This window comes from Rhynchophorus ferrugineus, unplaced genomic scaffold, assembly GCF_030347505.1.
Source record: "Rhynchophorus ferrugineus isolate W39M unplaced genomic scaffold, kcgeb_rfMv2 rfM4, whole genome shotgun sequence".
Lineage (NCBI taxonomy): Eukaryota > Metazoa > Arthropoda > Insecta > Coleoptera > Curculionidae > Rhynchophorus > Rhynchophorus ferrugineus.
In genome coordinates, this window is record NW_027472583.1 from 28,552,283 (window position 1) to 28,568,163 (window position 15,881).

Genomic DNA, 15,881 nt, shown 5'->3' on the forward strand with positions numbered 1-15,881 from the left:
GATTAATGTTTCAGACACAAAGCAGGATTATTTGAACATTATGGTGACTATATAGAAATTATGAATTAATTACATTATTAACCAGGGTTTTGTTTGTTATTTTGCTGGTAAGCAATAAAACTGCGATGTTGAAACGATACAAGAAGGCATTTTGATCTAATTCGTGTGCTAGTAAATCATTAGAAAAACATTATATTATTTTTTCCCATGTAAGCTTCTTGAAATAATTGATTCATTAACTGCTAATTTGTCTGAAAATTCTGTGATAATTTTGAGGTGGGTTTTCGTCTAATATGTCTTTGTATATATGCTATTGTATTTAATATCGATAATATCAATCTCGACAGTAGAGATACAATTGGACGCCCTAAACATCAAGATAAGTTTCAAAAATATTTTATTTCCTTCGGCGGTAGATTAATTAAAATCAAAGAACAATAGTAATGAATGGCGAAAATACTATTTTGAGTATTCTAAATTACGATTATGTTATATCATGGCTTATATAATATTCAGTTATCGAGAGTTATCAATATTTTGAGAAGTATATCAAAATAAAATGTTAGAATATAATTTCGGCTATGTCAATTTTTTTAAATGCTATATGATTTTGCTGGGCTTTGAGAGGGCTGTCGCACCAATATTACTTATTGGCTTTACGACAGATGGCCTTGTTTGTTCCAAATATTTATGGCCTTTCAGAAATCTTCGAGAAACGAATTTTGTTCAGTCCGTACTGACAGGTAAACATAAATTCCTTCTCTAGAAGTAGACAAACAAACAGATCTGTTTGCGACAAATATCAATTTAATCCCTAGTTAGAGAGAAAACTTGACTATTTTTCCATATTATTTATAACAGTTCAAGAATTGGAACGCGTAGGATATTTTAATAATATAGATGAAATAATAGAAGAAATGTTAATATAGGGGATTTATAAAATAATATAAACATCATGCATTTTAGTACATGTTACGTATATATTTTTCAGTTTCATGCCAAAAATGTCAGATCGTGTAGATAATATTTCAGAGTCAAGCGATCAGTGAAATGTGTGATTTCTCAGATTTTGTTACATGAAATACAAGAATGGAACAATATTCCCTTAGAAAGTATTCGAATCTTACTCCTACAAATCTTCTTTGAATGCCAATTCGAGGACACTCTACGAATCCATTCCATGAAAAACAATTGCAGCTAATTTAAAATAGGATACATTACTCCACAACATCTCCGGATTTGGTGTATGCCCATAAAAATTTTAAACCAGAGAATAATCCGAGTTTGGCGCATGCGTATATCCAGCTTTATTTACCTATTTTTTATTGTGATTATTAGATTTAATGTCGAATATATTAGGCAGGTAAATAGGTTCAGGAAGTTAATATAAAGGGTAAAATTTTTGAAATAACACATTTTATTTAAAAAATTATTGAATAAAATGAAATTATAAAAATAATTTCTATATGCCTTTCTATTTTTATAAAAACACCATATTTAAATAAATTTACATATTTGTACAATTAACAAGAACTCCAAAAATCATATAAATAAACATTACCATAAAGATACAGCCAATGTAATTAAAACCAAACGAAAAAGCCACCACTATATATGAAAGCAGTAAAATTTTCCTAATAATCTCCAAATATTATTGCTACTATTCTTGATCCACAAACCCCGTTAATGAATTAACTACCTCGAGCTTTCGATTAACATATTGATAACATTTACTAGCCTAAAACAAATGGATGATCGTACTCTTAAGCTGAAAGACATCTCAGTCAATACATCATAATATTTCCGAAACAGTAATTTAGTTACCTATACTCTTATATAATAATGCATTGTATTTTCCTTGTCATTAGATCATTAGGGTCTCGTTGGTAGTTTTATATTTTGTTTATTTGATCCACGTCCACTTTTGTTAGCAAATTTAATTATTTCAAAGTATCACTGTACACTGTTCTTATATATTAGCAAACTGCTGTCTAATTTCTTCTTCTTTGAATTTCACATTCTTCGGCCTTTACTCTCAACAAATTCTAGCTACAGCTTAGCTATAAAATAAATTTTAAATCATTACTAAAATATGTTTAAAATAAATGTCTAATTATTACCAGTTACTACGGTTTTTGCTATTCTTGATGGAAAAACCTCATTAATTACTTCACTACTTCCAACATAACAAGAATCATTTTCTTCTCTGTTCTTGTTATCATTAAATTTGGGCATATGTTGATACCTATTCCGGGTCGTTGAAAATTTATAACAGTTATATATTATGTTGAAACAGTTATAAAGTAGAAGTTTCGTTTCTCTAAAATGGTGCGTACGGAAGATAGAAGTTCTTGTACCAGAGAAGGAATGTTACAACGAATACTAACTAAAAGTCGTCTTCGAACACTTAATTTGATAATGTTTCTATATATTTCCAAGACATTGATACTGTTATAGCCTTTTATCTATAGGATTGAAGTTCAAACGCAATGTGCAAGATTCTGTAATATGCAGTTTACAGTGGTTTATCGGTAGTCTGTCGAATGAAAGGTAATCGACAAAGGATCAAAAACATGACTCTCTAATTTCAAAATAGGAGGAGATATATTAGATAGATAGATAGATATTTGGCAGTGATTCTGCGTGCAACATACTTCTGCGGTACCAAAAGCAGAATATTGATTTTGAAGTTGACTACGAAATTAGTATTCACATGGTGAAGAGTTTTATTCAGTTTTATTCATATTTTATCATGTATTTGTTTATTAACGCAGGTTATATACAAAGTATAGCAGATCAAAATCAAAGAACTATACTCGTTAGTTGGAAGACACTCAAAAATGATATGACTTAAAATCAAAGAGACTGATTTATCAGTCTATTACAAAGGCTATTTGGATAAGTTATCGCAACGGAATCAACGAAGAACTACGCAATGACCTCGGTATCAAATGAATTTATGTTTCTTATCTCAGATCTCAAAAGTATGCTCACTAGGAAAAAAATGTTCGTCGAATGAAGAGGTGATCGCCGAAAGTGAGGCCTATTTTGAAGCAAAGGACAAATCGTATTACAAAAATGATATCGAAAAGTTGGAGGATCGCTATAATCAGTGTATTACACTTGAAGGGAATTATGTTGAATTAAACAACTAATTTTGACAAAAAAAATTTTAACTATGGTAGGCCGGGGACTTTTCAATTGACCTGTTATATATATGTAATGCAAAATGTAATTAAGATATTAATAAACTACAATAAACCTTAAAACAATAGTAAGGTACATAACATAATTTATATATTCATGAAACAGGACCCTTAGAAAAATAAGGAGATTATGATACAGAATGTTTGTAATAAAATTAATAATAAGTTTCATCGATAAAAAAGGCATGACATCACCAAATTCAAAATTTAACCAAACAAATTCTCTACATTTCCATTAAATTTAAACCAATCTTTAAACCTGCTGTTTAAAATCGACAAAAAAAAACACAAACGCTTTCCATTTACGGCACGATTATTCGGTGACAAACGCAGAACAAACATCGCTGTCAACGGTCTGTTGGTGGCAGCGGAGAGCGGGGAGCTGCTCGAATCAGAAATCTATCGGCAAACGACCATCATCGGTCGTGTCCCCCCCTTATGTTAGAAATAAATAGGGCGGAATAAAAGTGGCGAAGGGCGAAATAATGTAAAAACGTGCCAAATCGTCAGCTTTCCTGTGCCAGGCCCTTAACTCGCTTAAAAATCGGCATCGGGCTTTTTATCGCGGTAACATACAACCTTAACAAATCCCGGTGGGAGCTAGTTCTCAGTATGAAAAATGCATCGCCGTTGCTTCGGTGTATGATAAATGTCGTTGAGCTCTAGACGACTTCTGTTATCCAACTAGGGATGTCTATCATTATTAATGGAAACCATTAATAATTGGTCCATATATGTCTTGATAAGAATGACTTAGATTTTCAACAGTTATTGAATAATTTACTTGGTTATGGCGTTATCGTTTTGCGTAGCGTAGCATAATCTATTCATTAACAGATATAAAATGAAACAATGATCCTAATAGGTGAATGTATGGGTTTTGATGCAATGAAATTCACAATAACTTAGTAGAAACACGAATAGCGTTTTATTTTTTGATTGGAAACTCTGGCCCCATACGACACAAGGCTAGTTCTTCTAACAGCGGGAAAAAGATATAAGAGTGCTTTCCATTTTTTTTCTTATTCCATGGTGACCAGCTAGAACCAAATGGTCTTTTGCTGATGTTGCTTCGGGTTCGGGATAGTGAGTGTTTTGCGGGCGACAGAGCGACGTTTTGCGGCCTTTTTTGCATAGGAACACTTGGATTAGTTAAAGTTTTCTCTCAGAGACATACCTATACCAAACTTATGCTCCGCAGAGACAGACTGGACGGAATAGCATTTTGTACAGAATAGCTTTCGGGGGGGATTGGGAGTTTACGTTTTCTGAAGAGGGGTGGAAATAGTAGGTTGTACACGACAAGTGCATGTTTCTAATTCTTTGGGAAATGCTTTAACCTCAGGATTGAGTTGATAATGTTAGCAAGTTCTTGTAGTTGCTTGCTAGTGATGTTTTTCAGATGGTTTGATGTTATACCATCTGTGTCTCGCGATTTTTTAGACGACAGAAGACGTTTTATGAAGAGCTTAAGGTTTCTGGGAGAGACTATGGTCTTTATAAGATGAACTAACTGGACCTTTTTCCTCTTTAGAGTGGGAGCGTTTTCCAAGAGTTGTATTTGAATGTGTACCTGGCTGAACGCGATCGTGCTAATTATGCTACTTGACAGTCAGCCAGTATAAAGTATAAGAAGGAAAAATACCTTTCGGTCGATTTTATTTTTTGGGCTTTGCGCATTGTAGAGTGTGGCTGGTTGTCTAAGCAGCTATATGACTTCCCCTAGCGACCTAGATAGGGAGCTAAGGTGACGTACTTTTTTGGGTCCTGGATAAGTTCCTGATGTTTGACTTCGATTCCATGTTGTTTGATTCTTCACTCTCTATGAATTGCCGCTGTAGTAGTTGTGTTTTTATTTCTTTCACTTCCTGCCGTAGTTAGTGCATCATTCTCGTAAGTTCATTTAATTGTAGGCTGTTGTTGTCTGCACGCTTGCGGTGCTTAGCATCGTTGTCGGAGTCGCTCGGGATTGGGATATACTTGGGATATACATGATTCCAACGATTCCATTATACGGTGCATCATTTTAGCAAGCGTGTTCAGACAGGTCCCATTGGTGCGTTTACTGGCGAAATTATCTTGACTCGTTCGGATAGTTGTTAAAAAAATACAGGTTTCAGTGTCACGTCGGGGTCACCAATTTGTGGGTTTTGATGCAATGAAACTCACAATAACTTGGCGTTTTAAAGCATAGTTCGTTGTCCAAGCTGTCACAAATGCAATATAATTAACGCCATCTATATGTGACGCCCGGGACTGTTTAAACCATTTGTTATATTTACATAATTTTTTATTTTTGGTATTTTTTATAGCAAAGTTTAATATTCAGGGCCTTGTAGATAGTTAGATACGTGAACAAGCTTAATGAAAAAAAAAACTGCAAAATATGCACAATCCTTAGGAGGGCCAATCCCTTCCCACCTCCCGAAAATATTCCCAACGAACGGTACTTATTATATTGTAGTCCCGCGATGGCGACGTAAAAAATTCGCCCGAAGAAGGGCAAAAAAGCGACGAGAAACGTGCTGAATCTAGATTTTCGTTCGGGACGCCATACTCCTCAACACGGCCAACGGAGAAAAGCAGTCGTAATCTGCAGGCAACTTTGATAAAATCCACGATAAAATATATGGGATACGTAGCGGGAATAACAACAACATAAAACATAGGTTTCGTGATACCGGGCTGAATTTCTCGAGAAAAAAATTAAATTAAAAAAGCAGATGTTCGATATCAGTGTAAAAAAGTTCGTTTACAACATTCCCACCATTTCGGACTGAGTCTGATGTCTGGAAGTGATGCTGTCAGACACCTGACGGGGTATAATGGAAACGTATTATCAATAATGAAATATGTATAATGTACATCTATATTTTACATGAATGTCAGAATACATTCGATCTTGAATATTTTGACTAAATCGTTGTACTGATGAACAAACGTTTGTAGTGCTTCGCGAATGGTTCACTATACTGTTGGATTGTAAGCACAACGTGTATCAATTTCCGCATCCGGATTGCCCACGAAATGATTTTGTAAGAATTGATAATTTGCATCTGGTAATGAAAAAATACAGATTTAACTTTATAAGCAGTTTTGGAGTTAAGTTTTCCGACATCCTATATTTAGATGTCAATATTTTAAACTCAAGGTATTTTATTGTTTCACTTCGTTTCTATGGTGTGTTTTTTGTTTATTTGCGCAACATTGGTTTGTGCAATATATTCATAGAGTAATAGAGATGCAACTCAATAGGGGACTCTGGCGCAAAGTTTTGCTTTGCCCAACATCCGGAGGGAGCCATAACGGGCCATTTAAGTAATTTCATTGGCCAATTTCTCATCCAATTCAAATCTCTATTATAGGCACCTGTAAGAAAAATATTTTACAGTGAAGACATTTGATTGGCTTACTAGTAATGTTTGGCATGGTAATGTTAACCAATGAAATTTAAATAAAAAACAATTTTTTTCTAAAATAAATTTATTAAATTAAATTCAATTAAATATACATATAAATATAATACTTAAAAATAAATAAATATAAATATATTCTGTAAATATATATAAATATAAATATAAACTATAACAATTAATATAAATTTATCTACAAAATATAAATGCAATATAAAAATAAATATATCTATAAAATATGAAATATTATATACATATATATAAAACTATAAGCAAGAAACTTTGGTGCATTGCAAATCAAAATTATCCCTTCCATCTTTCCGTTAGTACTTTTAATATTTTATCCGAAAGATCATTATAGAATGTACAATCGAAGGATATTAAATTTATTTTTTAAAAATATTTGACAAAAATTTTGTTATATTATCGACGTGGCAAAATCGTCTAATAAAATAAGAAATAGCTCAAAGACCTACTGACAGTATAATAAAACAATTTTGTTAGAGTCTGGAGCACGAGATATTGCCTTGCCTCTATAAAATCAGCCTCAATTTCTGAGTCTTCTGAACTGCTGTTCAAATGTCGATGATACTTGCTTCGAACACCCTGGTTGTGGGCCTGGAACGATGGAAATAGGCACTACAAATATAGTAGGACAGTTTGGAAATTAATGGTAACAATTATGAATAGAAATGTGAGTGACTCCTTCAATTTACCTTCTATATAATTTTGATTTTGATTCACTTCCATTTGTACATATTCTGGGCTCGTGGTATTATTTTCATCATTACTGAATTGTTCATATGTACTTAAAGGAAAGTTTAAATATATCACAAAAATGTCTCACATGGTAACGATCATAAATCTGTTTCATGTTTAACCCAACCAGTTTAGGATTTTTTCTACTCATTTCTTAAAGATCACTTTTTTACCAGAAAAAGATGATGCATTTCCTCACTATCTGTGCATCCGGACACACAACACTTCCTAGAACGGGAATGCATTTCAACTACCGATTTGTATATGGTAATAAAATAAAATAATGATTTAATGTATAAACGTTATAAAAAGCTAAAGCATAGAACGAAATGAACCAATCAGATTCCCTCGCGGTTCTTAGCATAGCGGATAAAACAAGTAATATGTTAAACTTAGCGACATCTACATGTTCGACGTCGCGAAACATTTCGCCAAAATTTCCTATGAAGTTAAATTTCTATTTCTCTATGAATATAATTGACTATGTCTACGAATGGGAAAATATTGTGCCGTTTGTTTTCAAGATTGCGCAATATCACTTCACAACATCTTCAACATCACACAATCTTCCATATCGCCTCTATTCAGTACAATTGTTTGGACAAACCAAAATATTGTACTATAATATAGAACGTCTATGGATCTCCGTCAATATATTGCGCAACCCACATTGCACAATAATAGTGAGCGTCTATGGGCTGCTTTACATAGGATAGAGTGAGTTGAACGAGCGATTATAACCTCATTTAGATATTGGACGTTGCGAAACTCTTCTCCAGAGATCCTTATCGAGTCTTCTCTCTATTACTCTATGATGTAACGAATCACATCAGGAATAATACTGGCAGTTACAAGATTTCTAAATATTACCATGACAACGGTCATTATTGCGGCAGTTACCATGAAAATGGCATTCTCGCGGATACATGCTTGTTGAAATAAAAATAATTTAAAAAATCCTAGAAACTTATTGCTTCCACCTACCGTGTCCAATTGTGAAACTAAAGTCGAGTCGACAAAATCATCCACAAAAAATTGTATCCAAAGCGGTCCAACCGTTTGGGAGTCCTGAGTCCTGCATGTTTATATATCGTGTGTAAAGATAAATACAGTCTATTCAATAAAACAGTGAATTGGCGTCATCTAAATTATTGTTGCCGCGTTTAACTTTGACATTTAGTTTATTTTGGCTTTAACATATAACAATATTCTAATATCAATAAAATAATTAAAAAAAAACTGTTATAAACTATAATTTATTTTAACATTATAGTACCTCTAATGCATATACTATGGAAGGACATAAACTTCAATTAATTAATCAATCACAAAAGTTTGCAGGTTAGAGTTAATTTATTATATTTACATTAGGTCTCTTCCAAATGACGTATGGTATTCCCCGTCTATCTAATTAACAATTATATATCCAAGTAATGTCTTTTATTTTATTTTTTAGAGCATATTATGTTTTTTATTTTCTATTTCTCCTTAGTTTCTTCTGTTACTATCTGTGTACATTTTTCTTGATAAAATTAGATTTAATCACTGCATTATTCCTTATGCATTTGCCATATATGTAAAAGTATTTTTTCACGTATCTAGTCATATAAGGCTTTCACACTCATTCAATTCGATATTCTACAGTTATACTATATTAATTATATACTAATCTTTACTTGTTTTCACTCTCATCATTCATTCTTGATAATTATCTGTATTGAATAATAATCCCTTATCCAGAAAATTTCATTCAGTCACTTTCTAATTCCCACGAATCGATTTTCCAATTAATTCGAGTTGATAACTAAGCTGGTAATTTCAAGTATGACGCTAGTTCATAATTCCACCTTTTGTAAATATTTCCTTCCGTATATCTGATGGAGTTCGTCCAAACTGAAGCATGTTATTGTAGACAATCCTTCTTTCCACATATCCAAACAGTTATTGCTTATATATCTTCTCCACTTGCATATCTACTATAGTCATTTTTTGCCACACCCCATAACAGTTCAATTTGATTGAATATGCGGTGAGAGAGGAAGACATTACACTCGAAGACGTGAAGTACTAATTTGAAATACTTCACTCTTTAACATGGTATCTTCAAAACTTAATGTATGTTATGCGAGCCGTTCCTTAATTACAGCCTTTGCCTATTTATTTCTTGGGATCTTTTCTAACAGTATGGTGTATTGTCCATAACAATAACTGATAGTTCCTCCTAATTTTTAATAGCTGATTTTCAAACCAGTGGAAAAACTTATTGTTCATTTCTCCATGCTGGCTGCTCTTGGATGTAGAGGAAAACACTAACTCTGTTCAAGGTTAAACCATTCTTTCTAGTAAGGGTGACCTAATTTTCCATTTTAAAATATAGTTAAACCTCTTCGTGAAGTGTACGAAGGGATGACTTACATTCCTCAAGAAACTGATATTCCTAAGTATTCTAGGGATACTTTCTGTACCAACAGTTATCACGGAAATAATTGTGTTAAAGTATATTTATATTGAAAGACTACTCACAGTTTTTATACATTTCATACATTTAATCTCAAATAGAACCAGCAAGTTAACATTTAATAGTAACAGTACTTCCCTCTCTAATGCATCTTAGTGGAAAGAGCCTCTCGCTTTACCTTGTTCATGTTCAAAACTAGTGATTAGAGACGAAATCTGACTCTGACTGACCATTTATTGGCTTTGGCATTTTCAATCAGAGCAATGTAATGTTCTGAAGAATTTTGTAGAAATTTGACTAGACGAATTTTATCGGTTTATTCGGTTAGATGTTCCGACGCATCAGACAGTCTTGTATTACAATCCTATTATAATTATATTATTGAATAATAATCCCACATCCAGAAGGTTTTATTTGGTGACTTTTTAAGTCACTATTATAAAATTGCATTGTACAGACAGCATTCTATCTCTTTTTAACTAAAGAGATAGATTATGAAAATACCTCCTGTTGGGTTTGCCTTGAAAATTGTTCAGTTAAAACATTCTAAACTATTTATGTGTTATATCATATATTATGTCAGTTCTTAAGCAAGAACTATTTTTCGTAGCGGTACTGTGTTCACCAGACACCAAATTAAATTAAAAAAAAACAAAGCGCCAAATGAACGTTTGCCGACCGACTTATTACCTCTTGTGTTTTATACCACTAATGTTTTAAATAATTTTGCAGACATTTGACAACTAGACGAATTTTATTGATTGATGGGTTAGATGTTCCGATGCATCAGACAGCATTGTATCTATTTTAAATGACAATAAGGTGAGAAGGAAAAAACGGTATTAAAACGAATTTACAAACAGCAATGGGCAAAACGTTATACATCATAATAACGTGAGTTCGCTGCTATTTTGAATAAACTATATACCGTAACTTGACAATGCATGAATAATAGAGATCCAATTTATTATGAAAATACCTCCTCTAGTATTTGCCTGGAAAAATGTTCAGTTAAAACACTCTAAGCTATAAGTGTTTACTTTCTACGTATCGGATAATACTGCGAACTAGAAAACAAACAATGTTCGCTCGAAAAGTATCAAACGAGCGGGTAGGAAACTATCGCCTGTCAAGTTAAACTCCGAAAACAACGAAGTCTCTCGGCCATTATCATGGAAAAATAATATTTACCGACGTCGGCTTCTGACAGGCTTCTGAAGGCCGTCGCACGACTGGAAATTGAAAAATCCCATCCCGACAAGCGCATATGGGGACGATTCAAAATTGGAAAAATGACATTACGTTATGTCTTTCGGTTTCGTCAGCCTAGATATCAGGGCGTATTTCCACATGCCCTTATCTTAATATGGTGGAACTAAGGGTTTAAGGTATGTCTATCATTTGACGGAAGGTTTCGTTGCCATTATAATTTGCTGTACTGAATTTTATTACAAAGAATTAGGAAAAATCAGACAGCATTTCTTAGTCTTAAATTTTATTTGAAATTTTGGTCAAAAAGATTCGATTATATTACTGAAATTACATTTTACATATTCAATATTACTAGCCTGAGGTCGAAATTCGACCACATTTTATTAAATTAATCATGTTTGTCTCATACTAGAGTAAAGAGAATAATTTTAAAGTGGTTTAATAATATTACTAAAACTTGTTTTGACAATATTTTTAGTATAAGATATTTATTGAAAATATAATAACATTAACATAGATATTGATTATCAACTTAAGTAACACATATTTGTATATGCATTAAAATATTCACACGACAGCGACATCTTACTTTTTATAATATAGAAATTACATTGTAACAGTAATGTATTCATAATCATTAAATTAACTATTGATTTTCCAGAATTAGGTCTATAAAGTAAATAACTAAAATAATTGATAAAAGGTTCAAATAGTAATATATATATATATATATATATATATATATATATATATATATATATATATATATATATATATATATTATATATATGTTACCTAAAATATATGTTGAAAACCAATAAGTTGAATAAAAAATCTCGATTTTTTGATAAAATAATAATTACCTACATTTTTGAATAAAATTGCACTTTTTTACTTATTTACTCCACTATTCAATATTTAAAACAGTAGATTCATCTTTTATTCCTGTTACTATATGTATTTATTTGAAACCATCATTTTATGTAATATTCTGTAATCTTACCATTACAGATAGCTCATCTTTTTTTTGTTACAACAGGTCAATTGAGTCCCCGGTCTACTATAGTAAAACACATTTTTTTGGCAAAATTACTTTTTTTTTATTCAACATGTAGCGACCTTGAGGCATGTCGAATTTTACATCGAGGAGTAACGGTCTACAAAATACCCAGAAATATAATCCCAGATGTTGAACACGGGCGGGGTGCCAGCAGCGCCAACTAGAACCCGATAACAAATAGCTAGCAACCCCGAGACGTTTATCTGGGATGTTATTGCAGGTTATTTCCAGTCATTCAGTGCTCAACCATCGTTTGGTTTAGACGTGCCGCCATCCACTGCCCAATCCTCGTCTCCAGGTAACACCGCTGCCATCCGTTGTATCTAATTGTATTTTCACATGTTATTATATAGCCAATAAATAACGTTCACATAATGTAAACACCACTGTTTCATTTCGTTTTACCTCCATTCACCGAGCCACATCATTTACCTTAAAAACATAATTCCCTTCAAGAGTGTTACACTGATTATAGCGACCCTCCAACTTTTGGATACCGTTTTTGTAATACGATTTGTCCTTTGCTTCAAAATATGCCTCAGTTTCGGCGATCATCTCTGCATTAGACAAAAATTTCTCCCGGCGAGCATTCTTTTGGTATTTGACAATAGGAAATAGTCGCTGGGGTCAGATCTGGAGAATACGGTGAATGAGGAAGTAATTAGAAACCAAATTTATGGATTCTTGCCATCGTTTTCACTGACCTGTGACATGGTGAATTGTCAGCACTTTCTTTTTCTTCTAATGCGGCCGTTTTTCGGCGATTTCGTACTTCAAACGGTCCAATAACGCTATTAGTCGCTGTTGATAGTCTTCCTTTTTCAAGGTGGTCAATGAAAATTATTCCATGCGCATCCCAAAATACAGACGCCATAACCTTGCATAACGGACTGTTGCGTTTTCCCACGCTTCGGAGTGGGATCATCGTGTGCAGTCCTTCACAATCATCAGTGTGCATTGGACTTCGGAGTGAAATAATGGAGCTATGATTCATCCATTGTCACATATCGACGCAAAAACTCGAGTTTATTACGCTTGATCATCTTCAAACGCTACTGAATCATCAACTCGTCGTTGTTTTTGGTAAAAATTGAGCTCGCGCGGCACCCACTTTTATACAGCTTCCTCATACACAATTATTTGTAAATGATGTGATGTACGCGTTCATTTGATTTCATTAGAGTGTCTGCTATTTAATTCAATTTCAATTTACGGCCATTCAAAATCATTTTGTGGATTTTTTAAATGTTATCGTTTTAACAACCTCTTTTGGGCGTCCACTGCGTTGCTCATTTCACCACGTCTAAACTTAGTATAGCAATCCTTGATGGTTGATTTTCCTGGGACAGTGTCCGGAAACTCGGCACCAAACCTAGTTTTTGCTTCAACTGTATTTTGTCCCTTCAAAAAGCAATATTATATCAACACGCGAAATTCCTTTTTATCCATTTTTCTCACAATAACAAAAGTTGCTTCACTCAAAATGCTATAATTCACAATCTAGTGATCTGACAGCTGTCAAATTTATAAACGCATCGTTTGAGAGATTACGGCTAATTAAAAAACATATGGATTTAATTCTAGTAGCGCGATCTCTGTGCGGGAACTTTTCAATTGACCTGTTATTTTAGAGTCTCCTTTTTACCAATGAGAGTTCATTTGGACTAGACCTACCGTTTAACGTGGGCTCCGAACCACGTTCCTCGGCATTAAGTCTACCGACTGGCGAGTGACCAACTTGGTCTGGCATGATTAGGATCATTTTCCATGTCGGGTTTTACATTCTTGCTTAATGGCAATCACAAATGTTATATAATCGCAGACATAAATTTACAACCACGTCACAGCAGGATTCCAACCCGCGACTATAGCAACAGCAGGAGAACCGTCCTATTGTCTTTACCACCTCACCGTCCAAATTGGCACAGCTCATCTTTAATTTGTCTTATATACATATTTCTATAATGTATTATATCTGCATATAATATATTTCTATAATTTCTATCTTGGAGAATTAATTAATAGTTTATAATTTGTAACTTTCTGTACAGTATTCATTTTAACTCTTGATACAGAAAATAATGTATTTATTACCTGCAATATTTTCTTAGTGCTTTGTTACATATGCCTTTACTAAGGAAACCTGAAATAGATTTAACCAGAATGTTCTCAATTACTACTAGTTTTCAAGCAATAACAAATTTTCTTAGCTGTTCAAAGTTCACCAGATATCAAATTAATTAAAATTCTTCAAATTGAAAGTGGAATGATAAATGATTATATTATGAAATTGAAAAAGCTGCTTGCGAAAATCTAAATACATTGTAAACAGAGGAGAGACGATTCTTGTTATTCTGGGGTTTTGTTTATTTTTTATTAGGATGAAATTCTTGTCATGTCGTGTTTTTTATTTCACTATTGAATATACCTTCCGTTAAAATCGACATATCGTTGTTCCTACAAATAAGAATAACCACAAGTAATATAAAATCTTAAACAATATTGCTCAACATTAAATAAAACCATTTAATAATGTCTTAACTACCTTGTTAATATCGTTTCATATCACAGAATAGGTAGTATATTAAGTAACGGCTTGTCTTCGGATTTAAAATTGCTTTGCAGGCATATTGCGGTACAGCATTACCAGATTTACGTCACAATATACAATTACACGTCCGTAGTTTATTTACGTGCAACAGAAACAATTGTAACTGACAGACGTATTAGAATTGGAACTATTTTTATTGCGAGTATATATTACTATTTTCGAGTATACATATTAACTTTACAGGAGATCAGGAATTAGTGATTTCATTAAGACGGTGTTTCAATGTATGTTCAGTGATGTTGAAATTCACGGTGTTAAAATCAAATACGATAAATATATAATCGTAAAAGTACCTCTTAACAATCTTGATAAGCCTATAAAAAAATTTGTTAATTCTTGCAACTGGAAGTTTTTTTTTGAAAAATGATTTGATAACACAATATTGATAGTTTCAAAACTTTTTAAGTGAAAAAGCTATCGAAACCATTTTACAAGATATTAGTAAGATGGCTAAAAAACGAGAGAAAATAACGGGGACCTATAAAATATCTCTATTTAATAGAAATACTTAAAATGGTCTTTAAGTGATATTGATAACAAATAGAACAAGTATTCAAGGTAATTGTGCGTGTATTGTGAATTTCATACAAGATATCTCTTCTAAATAGACATTTCAACGCTTGGTGTCGAAATTTGAAACAACCTGTTCGGTAAATACTTAACAGAAATTTTAATAACCGCTCTCGGTTAAACCATGCAGAAAAGTCTGAGACAATAAGTTTTCCGCAATTTACATGAACACGGCCTTTAGTATATTTCAATTTAGCTAATGTTTCGCCAGTACTTGGACCTCTACAAAATGTAATAGATTCAGGAGCATACGCGGAAGTATTCACATTGTTTTCTATTTGCTATTCATCTTATGCTACCAAGCGAAATTTTGTATGAAATGCTATGTTAGAAGCATAATTACCATGTATGGAACAACGCCAAACCGTAAGAGGTTCATCTAGCAACATATATACAATTTTGGTCCGTTTTGATGAATGAATGTATGAATTGAAGGCTTCGTAGCCAAAGTTATAATTCAGACAGGTATATAATATGTAATTTTTTTCGGTTTGTTTACTGCATACTTTTATAACAGTAAAGTCACCTTTTCATTTTTTTTTTGCGTAAACTAGGTTGACCAGCTAGTACAAAATGGTCTTGTTCTGATGTT

General features: G+C 32.9%; 1 protein-coding gene across 2 annotated transcripts in view; it reads left to right on the plus strand.

The window, feature by feature from the left end:
* The window catches only part of Csgalnact (Chondroitin sulfate N-acetylgalactosaminyltransferase), a 360,415-nt gene that overhangs the window by 94,395 nt on the left and 250,139 nt on the right, over positions 1–15,881 (plus strand). The gene's annotated exons all lie outside the window — the stretch shown is intronic.